Below are 15,305 nucleotides of genomic sequence, written 5' to 3' on the forward strand. Positions count from 1 at the left end.
TCTAGGTCAATGTTAATACAATGATCCTTCTTATATACACAAAATACAATGATTAGGACCAGAAGGAGTGAAATTGCAACAATTATATAAGGTAGCAGGTACCAGAACATACCCTTTAGTGAGATATAGCCTCCCGCTCGGCCGCACCCAGTGGACTTATTAGTGGTCCCCAGGTTCTGGTCGAACTGGTGAGGTCAACTCACACTGTATACACTCTGCAACTGCTACCTTGAAGGGACCTGTGGGTGGTGGAGGAAAAACAGCTACAGTGACCAGTATGGCACCGGGAAATGCTCCTTGGGGAGGTGGGCAGGAGAAGCTACGTATGGCTCTCCTTGGTTCCCCTGGCATGTACTTTCCCTTGTATGTGAACTATTGTCGTGGACCTGGTTGTGCCCAATCTGGTATGTAGAACTCCCAAAGAAAGAAAGGAAGGTCATTGGAAACAGGAGTGCCCTGAAGCGAGGGAAACAGAGGGAGAAGGTGAATTCAGGGAACAGAGGGAGCGTGGACGTGGATGGGGATCGCAGAGAGGAAGGATGCAAGCTGGAAGATATGTGAGGAACAGAGGAAGTAGCAGAGATTTTGTTGGATTAGCGCAATTGGAGGAATATGAGAATGAGAATGCATAGGACAGACCGGGCTCAACTCTTTCTTTAGGCTCCCAAGAGCCCATGGTCTCGGTTAAACTGGGGAGCCGCTTAGTAAATTTCATGATTGACACTGGAGCGCAATTTTCGGTGCTCACGAAGCCGTTAAAAGCAAAAAGCAACCAAGCAGTGACAATTGTGGGGGCCACAGGCAACAGGGTCCTTACACCGTTTTTGCAACCTCAAGAATGCCAGATTGGGGGAAAAACCCTTACACATCAATTTCTGTATGTCCCTGAATGCCCAATCCCCTTGCTGGGACGTGACTTTCTGTCAAAGGTTCAAGCACAGATCACCTTCACACCAAAAGGGGCAGAAATGAAATTACCCCAGGCTGCATCAGGAATTGTCACAGTAGAGGTGCCTAGGGAACAGGCATGGAAAATGATGGGGGCTCTATCAAAAACAGACTCCCAAAAGGACATTTCACAGATTCCTAAAAATCTGAGAGCCCCACCTGGAGTATGGGCAGAGGACAACCCACCAGGCATGGCAAAGAATATAGCCCCATTCATAATAAACCTAAAGCCAGGGGCAAAGCCAATAGCAACCAGACAATACCCAAGTAATGGACTCAATTTACTCCAGCCGTCCAGATTTGCAGGATGAACCGTTAAAAAACCCAGATATAGAATATTTTACGGACGGGAGCAGCTTTGTGAAGGAGGGGCAAAGGAGGGCTGGATATTCTGTGGTTACTCTAACTGATGTCATTGAAGCACAGCCTCTGCCAATTTCTTCCTCAGCGCAGAAAGCGGAACTTGTGGCTTTAACCAGAGCTCTTCAGCTAGCAGCAGGCTGTAGCGTGAATATCTACACAGACTCAAAGTTTGCTTTTTTAACTCTACATGCCCACGGAGCTTTGTGGAAAGAGAGGGGGCTCATAGGGGCAGAAGGGAAAGCACTGAAATATGGCCCGGAATTGGAAACGCTTTTGGAAGCTGTGTGGGCTCCGAGAAAGGTTGCGGTCATACATTGCCGAGGCCACAGCAAGGGAACCACAAAAGCAGCAAAGGGAAATCAATTGGCGGATCTGGCTGCAAAACGGGCAGCTTTATTGCCACCACCACCTGCCTCTATAACAGCATCTCTTCTTCCTACAGCAGTTGATTTAGAGCAAATAAAGCCCATCTACACGGAGGCAGAACAGGAATGGGCACAGCAGGAAGGGGGATACAGAATGCCACCACAGGATGGATGGTTTATCCTCCCAGACCAGCGAGTATTTGTTCCAGAAGCCTTAGGCAGGAACATAGTGAAGCAATATCATGAGTCCACTCACTATGGGGCCACAGCATTGCGGGAAAGCCTGAATAGGCAATTCTACATAACAAGGATTTCCCAGCTGGCAGAAGCAGTATCACGTGCATGCCTTCTGTGCGCAAAAAACAACCCCAAGCAAGGCCCAGTTCCTCCACCAGGAATACAGCAAACAGGCTTAATGCCAATGGAAAATTTAATAGTGGATTTTACGGAAATGCCAAAGGCAAAGGGTTACAAGGCTCTCTTGGTCTTCACATGTTCTCTTACAGGTTGGCCTGAGGTCTATCCTACTAGGACAGAAAAAGCCCAGGAGGTTATAAAACGCCTCTTAACGGAAATCATTCCAAGGTTTGGTCTACCGAGGTGTATAGGCAGTGACAATGGTCCAGCTTTCATTGCATCAATAGTGGATGGTGTATGCAAAGCCTTGCAAATACAATGGAAGCTACATGCGGCCTATAGACCTCAAAGCTCAGGGAAAACAGAAACGATGAATCGGACTCTTAAAGCGCAGTTAGCAAAATTGTGCCAGGAAACTCATTGTAAATGGGTAGACATGTTGCCTATTGCTTTGTTTAGAATCAGATGTTCACCAACAAAGAGACTGAAACTTTCTCCGTTTGAACTTTTGTATGGGAGACCACCTCCAATAGCAGTGGGGAGAACAGCAGACTTGACTCAAGTGGGGGGGCAAATAACAGCAGAACAAATCCAGGCTCTTTCTCGTATTTTTCTTGATTTAAACAGGTGGTGTCTCCAACGCATTCCCATCTGCCTATCCGAACCAGTACATCCTTTTCGGCCAGGAGACCGAGTTTGGGTTCGAGACTGGAAAGACGAACCGCTGACGGCTCGGTGGAAAGGTCCCTACACGGTTCTGCTGGCCACACCAACTGCGGTGAAAGTTGCGGAAGTAACCCCGTGGATTCATCATTCTCGTCTGAAGCGGTCTGAGGGTCATTGGAACTGTGAGCTGAACCCATCTAACCCTCTGAAGTTGAAGCTCACCAGGAACCCCTGCACCTAGCCCCACCGGAAGCGGGCAGGAGCACGGGCAACGGGACTACAGGTCTGCTCTCACTGCACCCCTGTTCCTCACATATCTTCCAGCTTGCATCCTTCCTCTCTGCGATCCCCATCCACGTCCACGCTCCCTCTGTTCCCTGAATTCACCTTCTCCCTCTGTTTCCCTCGCTTCAGGGCACTCCTGTTTCCAATGACCTTCCTTTCTGCAAATTGCACACTGATTCCTTCCCAATGGCAATCCCCTTCCTCTTCCTCTTCCTCGTGCCCTACTGGAACCTCTCCCTTGGGCACCTGCGTCAAATGCTGAGCCTTGGCTGATGGCTGCAGCCAAAAACACTGCCTTTTGTTTCATTTCCCGAACTCTGTCCTTCTTAACCTCATTTTCTCTGTTCAAATAAACCCTTTGAGCGATTGCTAGGAGCTGATCCATCTGCAATGTTTCAAAAGCGTCTAACTTTTGCAATTTCCTCCTAATGTCCGTAGCACTTTGAGCCACAAATGCCGCATTCACCATTTGCTTACTTTCTGGGGCTTCTGGATCAAAGGGGGTGTAAATTCTATAAGCCTCCATTAAGCGTTCCAAATAATTAGAAGGAGATTCATCTTGGAATTGAAGAACCTCAGCCACCTTAGAAATATTTGTAGGCTTTCTGGCAGCACCCTTTATAGCCTTTATAACTTCCTGCCTATAATTGTCCAAGGCGTCCTTATCCCTTTCTGGGTCCCACCCTGGATCTGTGAGTGGATACCTTGCACGGACCCAAGCATCTGGATTGTTTTCAGAGTTTGGCACCTGAGCCTTAAGATTGTTGTCTGCAGTTGTATCTATCCTTCTCCTTTCCTCAGAGGTGAAAAGTGTCATCAAAAGATGCCTGCAATCTTGCCAGGTAGGCAGATGAGTTACCATAATGGAAGCAACTAAATCCAGCATGGCCTGAGGTTTTTCTGAAAAGGGTACCGTATGCGTTTTCCAATTCAATAAATCCGTGGTTGTAAAAGGGACATATTGAAGTGTAACTGCCCTAGAAGGCCAAGGACCCGTTGGTCTCCCATTTGCATCCACTGGCCGTGGCTCTTGGGGCCCCAAAACAGCCCTTAGGGGAAGCATTGGCGCTGGTGCCCCCTTGTTATTACGTAAGTAATAGCCTCCTTTTGAAAGCTTAGGTGAGGCTGGGCTTTGAGATGTACTAGGCAAATCACTTTCTCTCATTTTAAGGACCAACTTTTGTCCAGAATCTGTAATTGCATCCATCAATTTCCATAATTTTGAACTGTCATGGCTTTCTGGGGTTCTCAATGAATTAGTTTGTTCCCCCCATGCTCCAGACATTTGAAATGCGCTAGCACCTCCTTCCTCTCCCTCCATCTGTGTTTGCGAGGCTGACATGTCCTGGTTGTATTTTTCCTCGGGAGGGGAGGGTAACGTGCTTTGATCTAGAGCAGCTGTTTGTTTTGGCTGGGAAGGCAATTCTGGAAGGCTAGGCACATCCAGTGATGCTCGAGAGGGTGGGGCTGCCTGCGAAGCACCATTTGTGGCTTGCGGGGCTTTATTCATTGCTGGCTGAGATTGGCTGGGCATAAGGATCTGTCCTGCCATTTCATTTTGGTCTGGCCATGCTTGCCTTGAAGGCGGCTGTATTGCTTGATTCCTGCTGCTATAATTGTATGGCGGGGGAGGGATTCCTTCCTCCTCTGAAGGACCCACATAAATTTTCCTGTCAGCTGCAGAAACTGTTAAGGGTTTTCTGGCTTCCTGCCTTACAGCGAAAATCTCGCAGCTGTCACTTCCTCTTTTCATCCAATCTGGATTTTTTAAACAAATAGCAGTCCACTTCGAAATGTAATAGTACTGCTCCCTAAACAAATCCGGATTTTTCATTATTGAGTCCATAACTGCTTGACATCTCTCAATCCTAAAGGAGCCATTTTGTGGCCAGGATTTGACCTGTTGGGGCCATATCTGTTGACAATATTTCTTTAAAACTTCCTTACTTGGTCTGACCTCCCCTTGTTCTTCTGGAAAAACCTTCTTAAAATTTTCTAACATGCATTCTAAGGGTGTACAGGCTTGAGCTGGTTTTGAGCATTTCCCCCCCATAGTTCTGCAGAAACTTTCCCTCTTCACCAGACAAACACTTTCAGCTAGGCAGTTTCAAAAATAGAACAAGGGAAAACCACAGCACACTTCCTTTTTCAACTCAGATCTTACACATTCACCCGGCGTCCCGGGACTTTCACACAGACAAACACAGCCCTTTCTCCCCCCTTCGCCTGCGGCGAACAACTTGGCAGAAATCACACACTTTCATACAGCGTTTTTCTCCCCTTTTTCTCCCCCCCCCCCCCACAGCTGTTTTTCCCCAACTTTTCCCTGCAGAACCTCTTCCCTTCCTTTGGTTGACCCAGCTTCTCCTCCCTCACCTTTTAGGTGATCCTTTCCCTTTAACGGGAGGTTACTGGTGGGTCACCCTGAGTGTTGATCAGCACTCATTTTTATCTCAACTCACCGTGAGTTCCTGTCGTGGCGCGCCTTTCCTGTTGGCTCCCCTTCAGATTCTCCTTGTTCGGTCCTTGCCTCCGTCTTGTTGGGATTCCGCGCCGAAGGCGATTGCCTTCCTCCCTCGGAAATGATGTCCGATAGGCGCCTGGAGAGAAGCCAAAAATCCTCCGGCGGTTCTCCCCCCAAGAACCGGAGGCCGGCTCTTTTTGGGTAAAAAACCCCTACTGGCCTGTGTGATCCGATCACGGCACCAAATGTTGCAAGGATAAGGATCAAGCAGACGCAGCAATGGAGAATAAGAAGGTGAAGTTTATTGCCAGGCAATAAGGACCCAGTTGGAATCTCTTCCAAAGAACTGGGACCCCGATTGACAGAAACACAGGGGTCTTTATACCTGAGCAAATCACAGCAAATCATAGATCATAAGACAATCATGAAGGACTCATACTTGGTCAGCAAAAATATCAGCCAATCAGCAAGCAGTTGTCACGCTCCTAGCTACTGGTATAGCACTGGTCAAGCGCTGGGTTCCAGTTCCGCTTTCCAATGTTCCCAGTGACGCTCAGTCTAACCTTTCCCCTAATTATGACAGGACAGGGAGCTTGGACATTTTGTGGTTTTGCTCTTCCTGTTCTGTGGATTAATTTAGCCTGTATCTGAGGGGAATTTTGTACCAGAATCTCTGATTCATGTCTTTGTCCGGGGTGCACAGATGTTTCTAGGGGAAAGGTCGGTTCCTAACTTGCTGTTTCAAGCAGTTTGCAGCACAGCTTCCCTTTTGATTCAAGTGGATTTATAAAGTACTGTAATCCTTGATTTGTGTAAGCATATATGAATATATATTGATTATTGATAACTGGTTATATGGATAATATAGGGGTAGCCCTTCCTTCCTTGCCTCATCCTGAAGCCGAGTATCACCCATGCGTTCGGAAGGGATGAGGTACATCCTGGATAGCATGAAGAACAATCCAGCCCTGGGGTGCATAATGTGAGGTCGAGGAATGCCACAATGGAGAGAAGCCCATCACCAAGAGAGCTGGCACAAGGGCTGAGAATTGTATCCCGCCTGCTTTCCACAGTAGCATTCCTACTACCCTTCTCCTGATTTGGGGCAATGGGAGAGTGAAATCATTCCCCGCTTCTTCTAGTGGCGAGTCTCAGAGAGCCGCTTTGCTAGGGAGAGACAGACAATGGTTGGGAACACTTGGGTTCTTCTGAGCCGCTCTAAGGAAGACCGTATGCTGGATGTCCCACCCGCTGCCGCTCCACCAAGGTGCCACTATACTCACAGCAGGAGTTTGTAAGAGCGAGTCGGTAGCTAAGATATAAATCAATTGGGACGTTTGGAACCTGCACCCCCCAAAACTGGTACTGGATTCCAGCCCACACCCATCCTTTCAATGGTACCGTCCCCCTCAGCTCACCTGGTGGCAGGCATTCTTGAAGAGGTGGTCCACCAAAAGCCAGATCTCCTTGGCCGCTCAGTGGAGTCATCACCATCCTGGGGTACGATATCCAGAAACTGCTTCTCCTGGAGGTCCAATGACAAGCGGGACTGGCATGAGAGCCTGACAGAATGTGTGCCTGTATGCACTCTTTCCTTGCTCCAGCTGGGTGGACAAGTCTTGCCCTCTGAGGCCACAACTAGGGCTGGGCGATAGCTGGCTTTCAACACGGTGATATATCACTAGCTAAACATTGCAATACACCAATATATCACGATGTCTGAAATAAGATGGAGCTATGTAGAGGCATTGGCTGGCTTCACGGTTTCCCCCGCATTGTGATTTTTGCTGCCCCCTGCAGGAGGGCAGGGGAAAGCTGAACCGGCAGAGTCCACAGGGGCTGCAGGAATCTAGAGAAGCATTGTCTGGCTTCACAGTTTTCCCCCACATGGTGTTTTTTGCATAGTAGACACACACATCATGATTCGCAATATATTGCCAGGTCAGAAATTATGAAACCAGTCTCACTATCTAGACTTCAAGCTGAGTTGAAAATATATCTATATTGACGTATCTCCCGGCCCTAGCCACAGCAAGCATCTCAAGGGGGAAAAGAAAAAACAAATTGCTCGCACCCCAAATCCAAGCTCCCCCTCCCCCTATTAATATGCAGCTCGTAATCCTCCCACTCCGGATGTGCAGTTCACCCAAAAGCTTACTGACTATGCAGCTGTGGACATGAGGTTTGGCTAACATTTTATTTAAATTGCTGGAACCTGCCCTGGGACCTTAGGGTGAAGGGCAGGAAATAAGTAAGAAAAACAGCAACAGAACATGGATGGGCCTTCATAGGTTGATGGGCTGCAGCCCCAGCCAGCATGATGAGATGATGGGGTCACATGTTCACCACCCCTTGTCTAGAGCACGTTGCAGAGGCAGTGGTAGAAACTGAGCAACAGCTGGAGCCCCAGCCCACGACTTTGTCTGGGCAATGCAGCACACAGCAGCTGGTGAACCATGCCTCCGGCCTCCTTCCCATCTTCCTCTCCAGAAATGTTCAGGGTGGTTAGTTCTATCTCAAGCTACCACATTCAAGAGAAAGAGAAAGAGAGGAGGGGGGAGCAAGAGAGCTTTAGGAGCACAGCAGTGGCAAGCAGCCCATCACTAAAAGGAGTTGGCAAGGATGGAGAATTTGATCCCCTCATCCCCAGGGCAGCTGTTGATTAGGACCCACTTCATCCCCCCCCCCGCCAATACTCCCCGCCCCTGTCTTGAGAGAGAGAGAGAATTTGATCCCCTCATCCCCAGGGCAGCTGTTGATTAGGAACCAGTTCATCCCCCCTCCCCCCCCCCCGCCAATACTCCCCACCCCTGGAGAGAGAGAGAGAGCGCATTGGTGTGGGGAATGACACATACTGTATCAGAGTCTTAGTGCAAGAGTAGCTGGTGCATGCTAAAGAACACAGGAGCCTTGCTGGGTTAGATCAGCATTTTGTTCCCACAATGGCCAACCACATGCCCTTGGGAGTCCATAGGGACACGGGGACAAGAGCACTCTGTCCATCATGTTCCCCAGAAACTGGCAATCAAAAGCATGTGGTTTGTGATAATAGTGGCAAGAAATAGCCCTGACCGGTAGCCACTGATAAACATATCCTCCATGACTCTAAATGTCTACAGCTGTCCAAATTGACAGTCACCACTGTCTCCTTGTGGCTAGGATAATACACCCAAGTATATCTGATTTCGAGAGGAGTGACATTTCCCTGAGCCACCCCAAAGCAGCCACTACTGCTTCCCAAATGCCAGTGCTCAGGTGGTAAGAGTAAGCCAGAGTGGCATAGCCTGTGCAGCAGTTGCTGAGCACAGAGACAAGGAGAAAACTGGCTCTTGGGGCCAGAGGGGGCTGGCGCCTGCATCATGAAACTGGGCTTTCTGCCTCCCGTGCTGCCAATCGCAAGCGGACCCAGAGCCGAGCAGCGCAAAATCAGTTACAAGCAGTGATGGCAAATTCTGGTTTCGTCTCCGTTCTCCTCTGCCGAGTTCTACAAGGGCCACGTTGAGACTAGGGAAGAGACCAAAGCAGAGAGCTAGAGCCACCACCTGGACTGGATTTGAGTCAGAAGGCAGGCAGGTGCGGGTTGCCTGAGAGGAAAGTCAGGTTGTTGGGGTAGTGCCTGGTTTGCCCTAAGGGACCAGCTGCCACTGCATGGAGCAGCTGCTGATCGTTGACAAGGGCAACTCCATTTACGTGCCTTCGAGGCACATGCACACTGCCGCAAAGCTGGAAGGGGCACTTGAAGGGGCCAAAATGTCCCCCCCAGAGCACAAAAGCGGCAAAGCGGCATGGAAACAGCATCTCGACTCCCTCCCAGGAGCTTTGGCACCGACCTTTCAGGCCTGCGGAGAGTTGGAGCAAGGAGTTTTGCAGGGAGGCTGCTGGTTTTCAAAAGGCCTTTCAAAAGGGTTTCCGGAAGTTTAGAGGGTGTTTGCAGGCTTTTCCAATGCTGTCCCCAATATACGCAATTTCATTTAAACGCACGGTACCTCGGAACGCAACCCCCGTGTCAACGGGGCGTTGTCTGTACCTACAAGAACATCTAGAGGATATCAAACCAGCTGTTACCTTCTCCCTGAGATCAGAGGAGGAAGGCAAGAGCAAAAGACAACCAAGGGTGTTAATGGCCCAGGCCCTGAGAAGAGAAAGAAACAGCCCGTTGGCTGAACAGTATCTGGGCAGATGGCAGGGAAATGCACACGGTTCAGTGGCCCTGCGAAAGGGCAGGTGGGAGGACCAGAACCTGGGATGACTCAGTCAAGGCAAACAAAGGGCATGAACAGCACACAGGAAGCGGATGCACAGCTACAGAAGCTGAAGCTGAATGCAGCGGAGGACCCCCAGCCCCCACATTTCTGAGTGGAAGAGCAGCTGTTTTTCAAGCAGGCAAGCCGAGTGGGAAGGGTAGACATCCAGCACAAGGCTTCCAAGGAGGTCCCGAAGCAGCTTGATAGATAGCTCCCACTGATGGTGAGGAAATAGTCCTTGCCACGGTCAAGGTGAAGGACAAAGATAGCCTCAATCTTCTCTTCCTTGCTGACGTACACATCCAGGGAAATGTCCACCGTCTCACCTAAAACGGGAGGAGGTCAGGTAGATACACTCTATGGCACAGCCAAGTTGGCTTGTCTGTAAATTAAAAGTGAAGACGGTGAAGAATTGAACAGAAGGACACAATGCGAGCCTGCTGGATTAGGCCAATGGCCCATCTAGTACAGCATCCTGTTCTCACAGGTGTATGGGGGAAACCTTAACTTCAAGAATTAGGAGAAGAAGCGACTCAGTTCCCACCCCCACCCCACTTTCCTCTCTAGTCCTCCAAAGCAGCAGCTGCACAGAAGATGGTGACAGGATACTGGGGGGTGAGAGAAAGTGATCCTAACAAAAGAATATAAAAAGGGAAAGCACTTATTTGTCTCCTAAAGGATTTTTGCGCCCCCAATGTAACTTTCTTTTTGAGTTTACATTTCATTGAGTTTTTCAAAGTTTGGCTAGTTCTATATGTTCCCCAAGATATTTTTGTGCCTCCACAACATAAAAATACGCATTGTTTTAAAAAAGTAATTTTTGGACGGACTGCTCTCACTGGTTCCCTGCGATGCCAAAAGGTGTTTTGGGACCCTCCAGCATTTTTTGGCTTCAATTCATTTGTGTGTGTGTGTGTGTGTGTGTGTGTGTGTGTGTGTGTGTGTGTGTGTTTAAAGCTGGTCACACACACTTTTACACTTTGGGCTCAGCTGCTTTGACGTGTGGCCCTTGGAGGCTTGAGCATGGGGCAATGCAGCCCACAAATGTTAAGCCTCCCCTGCTCTACCAAACTCCCAAGGTTTGAGGGAGGAGGGTTGGGAAGAGGAGGGGAAAAGGGGGGATGAAAAGGAAACCAAGGCCTTCCCTAGATGACCCTTGGGGTCCCTTTCCAACTCTACAGTTCTCTGATTCCAGAGAGAGATGCGCTGGGCTCCAAGTATCCCTCGCAGGGCTCAGCACGAAGCCATGGCTTCCAATACTGGCTGTCACTGAGCTTGGGGATAAAGGAGAAGTGGAGGGTGACCTGCCTGTTGTTTGTGATCTGGAACTTCTCCTTCTGCAGCTGCCGGAACTTCACGTTCTCAAACGGAAACTGCAGAGCAAAAGGGGGGGGGGGGAGGAAAGAGAGTGCTTGCCTTCAGCAGAGGCAAGGAAACGTGCTCCAGGGGGAAGTTTGTCCTTGGCCCCGGGCTCTCATTTAGGGGACTGCACATGCAACAGGTCCACGTGGGGCTCTCCAGATCTTGCTGCACTTGCCACTGGCCATGTTGGCTGGGGATGATGGGAGTTGTAGTCCAGCATCTGGAGGGCACCACGCTGGCTACCCCTGGAGTCTTTGCCTGCGAGGAAGAGGAAGAGGCTGCCACTCAGTGGAAGGGCATCTGCCTTGCATGCAAAGGTCCCAGGTTCTATCCCCAGCATCTCCAGGTAGGGCTGGGAGAGATCCCCCGGAAATCAAGACTGAGCTAGATGGGCCAAGGGCTTCTTTCCCCCCTGGTCTTTTTGCAGCAAACCCTCTTTAAGGGGTTGGAGAGGATCCTATTCGTCTTTACCTCCCTCCAGGGAGGGAAGGAATTCGTTCTCCATCCTGTCCATCAACTGAACAATATCCTCAAACACTTTCCGGTACCGTCGGTCAGCCACAACCTTCACCTATTGGGGGGGGGAGCACATTTGTTGGGGCTATGGACTAAAGGGGGGGTATGAGTTAAGAGCAGAAAGGCCTGATGCCATAGACATAGAGAGCGAGTAATATTCCATAATAAGAGAGAGAGCAGCTCATTGAGACCTCTTCTCCTCTCCGATCACATTTTTTATCCTTTGTTCTGTCCAGCCGCATGGCTGCATTCCAAAGTCTCCTGTTACCTCATCCGGTCAAGCTTGACACTCCCCTCTCCTTGTAAGGTAATCATTGCCCAGAGGAATGTCAGGGGGCACCCTGCAGTATTTACAAGCCTCTGCCTTGGCTTTATGACTCCCACATGCCCTCTTTCTTTATATTTTAATCAGAGCCATATATATGGTCATGTCGAGCGTGATAAGCGACTCTTGTGAGACTGGAGAACCATGCAATACATACAGAAATTAAAGAAGGAATACATTGTATATAGCAACACAAAATAATGCAAATAACTACTATAATAATCACTATAATCAATAAATGTCGAAGCCAACTTCCATCCGGAAGCCAAGAATGTAAGAATTCTGATTCCAAGCTGCATGGTAGGCTTCCTTTCTAGTTTCTTAGCCATGCACTGGTGTCACCCCTATAGCACTGAGATTGGTCACTGTATGTTCCTGTAAGAGAACAAGAGCTATTAAACATGAATTTCAAAGTATATTGACAGTTTGGATATATGCCCCATGATTCTTTCCCCTCTTTAATTTGAAAACAAATGGGGGCAGGCTCATGGAGGGTCAATTGTACTGGAGGCCAAAAGGTTTGCTTAGGGGATATGCTATTAGTAAATTGAAAAGATCCATTGACAGGCACACCATGAAGCATTATGCCTGAATGACTGGCAAAGGGCGGCATGTGCATACATAACCAACATTTAGAAGCATGCAATAAACTAGTAAACTTAATCATATCTTGTACAAAAATATTATTCCTCCATATCTTATGATAATTTTCACCCCTAAAAGTCTTATTCAACAACACTGTTCTTCTAGTTCGAGAGTGGCTGAGTCGTGGATACTGCCAGCCAGAGTAGGATTCAGGCGACAGATGCTTGCCAGCCGATAAGGTGAAATATGGTGGTTTCAACTGGACTGGATCGTCTGCTTCTCTTCCTTGTATAACGGTGCAGCAAAAGATGGCAAGGCAAATGGTTAGGAAGGCACTTCCGCAGTTGAAGGGACTCGCCATGGCCGCACGCATCGAGCTGGAACCCATAAAGGCTTGTCCTCGACGTCCACTGCCGCGTACCCTCGTCCCCACGTGATCAGCGGGACAGGTCCATGCCATGCGGGATCAGGCAAGCGTCGGTACACCACCAAGGGGCGAGGGAGTGCCTCCTCCTTCCTAAAATGCAATTCCGCGGGAGTATGGGTCCTATTATGTGGATATAAAAGATGGTTAAGCACAAAAAGAACTTGGTGAACAGCCGAAGGGATATCCGCTGTTGGTATGCTTCGGCCGCCAAGCTGTTTAAGCAATAGTGTTTTGAACGTCAGGTGTGCTCTTTCCACTATAGCTTGACCTGTGGAGTTAAAGGGTATGCCATGAGTTAATTTCACATTCCACAACATACAAAATTCCGAAAATGTTTTAGAAATATACGCTGGACCATTATCAGTTTTGATACGCGCAGGTTTACCCATGACTGAGAAACAGCGGATAGTGTGCTGAATGACATGCCGAGCTGTTTCCCCCCTCATGGGCGTAGCCCATATGAATCCAGAGTGGGTGTCCACCGTGAGGTGAACCTTGGAGAGTGGAGCCAACACAGGTGTGTGTGTGACATCCATCTGCCAACACGCCAATGCAGACGTGCCCCTAGGATTGACAGCATCAAAAGGAATGGCCAGCTGAGATTTAGAACAGGAAGCACATTGGGACACAATATCCCTAGCTTGAGCCAAAGGAATAGAAAACTGCTTAGCCAATGCTTTCGCAGGGAGATGAAAGGTGTTATGACATAGTATAGGATCAGAAAAGAGAGAAAAGGCAGAAATGTCCCTCAATGCTGCATCTGCTCGTGCATTGCCTTCTGCTAAATACCCTGGGTGCGATGTGTGGGAGCGAAGATGTGCAACATAATAAGGGAACTCTCTGTGCTGAAGTAAGGCCTGCAGGGCAAGAAACAAGGAAAATAAGTCAGAATCCAAGGAAGGAGTTATATAAGAGATTGGTAAAATAGCAAAAAGGCGATATACATACTGAGTATCCACAATAAGATTGAAAGGTTGAGTAGGAAAGGATTGAAAGGCAAGAATCACAGCCACTAGCTCAGCTCGCTGGGCAGAAGACTGTGGAGGGGTAAATAACATTTCCATTTTCCTCCCTCCTCCCATGTCACCACCCCCCTACTTTTCGTTCCATCCGTGAAGAGGGTTAGTGCAGAGGGGAGAGGTGTGAGAGACAAGGGGATAGCCAAAACATAGGTGACCTGTGTCAAAAATGTCAAACGGTCATCCTTTGGGGGGTTAAAAATGATGACACCTATAAAATCAGCCAAAGCAATTTGCACGGCAGCATTTGTGATCAATAAATGCTGCTGTTCAGTCTGTGAAAAAGGCAAATAAATTGATGCAACATCAAAACCGCTCAGAGCTATCGCTCGTGAACGTCCTTTGATAACAATGTCTGATGTGGATTCAATTACTGAATAAATGTTCTTCGGAGGGGTATGAGGTAAATGTAACCATTCTATAATGCAGATAGTCTTCTTCTTGTCCGTTTGAGCATATAAAATTCCTGTTGGCAACAATGGTGTAGCAAATACTGTCAGATGCAGCTGGTGTTCAGCACCTCTAGGTGGCGCCTGCGGAAAGGTTTCAATGCTTCACCCACAAGATGTTGACAAAGTGTAGGGGAGTTCCGCATGCTGTGAGGCAGGACAACCCACTGATATCGCTGTGTGGGCTGCGAATTGTGATATACTGGCAATGTAAAAGCAAACCGTTCCTGTCTGCTGGGGCCAGTGGGATGAAGATGGTTCAATGTGGCCAAAAGTCAATTGTTCAGAAATAAGCTATTCAGAAACAAGCTGGTGCTACGGATTTTTCTTTTGGTGGAGGCCACCGTTCTACCCACACTGAGGTATCGGTGATCTTGGTTTGCCACGCTGGAAACGTTGTATCGGTGGCTACAGGCTGGTTTTTATTTTGCGCTGCCACCAGCAGATGAGCTGCTGTACGTACAGACTGACAAATGCGAAGCATGGCTGCTGTGTCTGTGGCAGGATTGTGTATGATCGGTCTCAATACAACTTTACAATCCTCATTTGCATTCTCAAAGGCCAATTGTTTGATAATTATTTGTTTGGCTTCAGGATTTTCAATTTGTCTACTCACTGCTGTAATCAGCCTGTCCATAAAGGAAGAATATGATTCTCTAGGTTCTTGTCTGATTGAACCCCACCTAGACTGGATACTGGTGGGTTCCGGGATTTTTCTCATTGCTTGTTGAGCAGCAAGAGCAGTATCCCTCAATAATATCTGCAGCAGTGTGGCTTGTACTGAAGCCTGAGCAAAGGGGCCATGCCCCATCATAGCATCCATCACATCTGCGAGGGTAAGATTAGGATTATTCCCTCTTGCTTGTTGCTGTAATGCAGGAGCATAAGAACCACAGGCGATTTCCCATTCATAAGCAAACAATACACCAG

The sequence above is a fragment of the Podarcis muralis genome, chromosome W, assembly GCF_964188315.1.
Source record: "Podarcis muralis chromosome W, rPodMur119.hap1.1, whole genome shotgun sequence".
Lineage (NCBI taxonomy): Eukaryota > Metazoa > Chordata > Lepidosauria > Squamata > Lacertidae > Podarcis > Podarcis muralis.